The sequence below is a fragment of the Schistocerca nitens genome, chromosome 5 (assembly GCF_023898315.1).
Source record: "Schistocerca nitens isolate TAMUIC-IGC-003100 chromosome 5, iqSchNite1.1, whole genome shotgun sequence".
NCBI classification, from domain to species: domain Eukaryota; kingdom Metazoa; phylum Arthropoda; class Insecta; order Orthoptera; family Acrididae; genus Schistocerca; species Schistocerca nitens.
In genome coordinates, this window is record NC_064618.1 from 120,226,220 (window position 1) to 120,227,065 (window position 846).

Sequence of the window (846 nt, forward strand, 5' to 3'; positions counted from 1 at the left end):
TAGCTGGCAATGCATACCAGTGTCTTCGTGATATATTCCATATGATGACCGGCGTCAAGAGAATGTTCTGGAATGGCGTATTTTCTCGGCTGTTGTAAGCGTGTGCGCCACTTATGTTCAAGACATCGGTCCTCCACGGTCCTGGCAAACTGACCTACACATGACAAGCCACAACTGCAAGAAATACGGTAGACACCCGCCTTACACAAACCAAGATTATCCTCTACGCAACCAAAGGGACCCTGATCGTAGATGGTGGTCCAAAAACACATTTCAAGCGATATTTAAGCAAAATAAGACCAATCCTGCTCGAAATATTCCCTGTTTATGGCAAAATGGCAGTAGATTTTGGTGTCACCTCGGTATTATCATCATTCACCCAGTGCACAGTTGGTCGATAGCGCAATACTCGTCTAACCTTTCTTTCACTATAACTATTCTGACGAAAGGGGATTTTGAGATGCCCTATCTCAGCTGACAAGGCAACGGCCTTGCCGCAGTGGATACACCGGTTCCCGTCAGCTCACCGAAGTTAAGCGCTGCCGGGCGTGGCCGGCAATTGGATGGGTGACCATCCGGGCCGCCATGCGCTGTTGCCATTTTTCGGGGTGCACTCAGCCTCGTGATGCCACTTGAGGAGCTACTCTACCGAATAGCAGCGGCTCTGATCTAAGAAAACCATCATAACGACTGGGACAGCGGCGTGCTGACCACACGTCCCTCCTACCCGCATCCTTCTCTGAAGATGACACGGCGGTCGGATGGTCCCGAAGGGCCACTTGTGGCCTGAAGACGAAGTGCTATCTCAGCTGACGAACTGTCATGATGCGAGATGACAGGGGCCCT

At 51.1% G+C, this 846-nt stretch overlaps 1 pseudogene; it reads left to right on the forward strand.

Moving 5' to 3' along the window:
• Positions 1-481: 481 nt before the first annotated feature.
• On the forward strand, positions 482-599 carry LOC126261332 (5S ribosomal RNA; annotated as a pseudogene).
• The last annotated feature ends 247 nt before the right edge of the window (positions 600-846 follow it).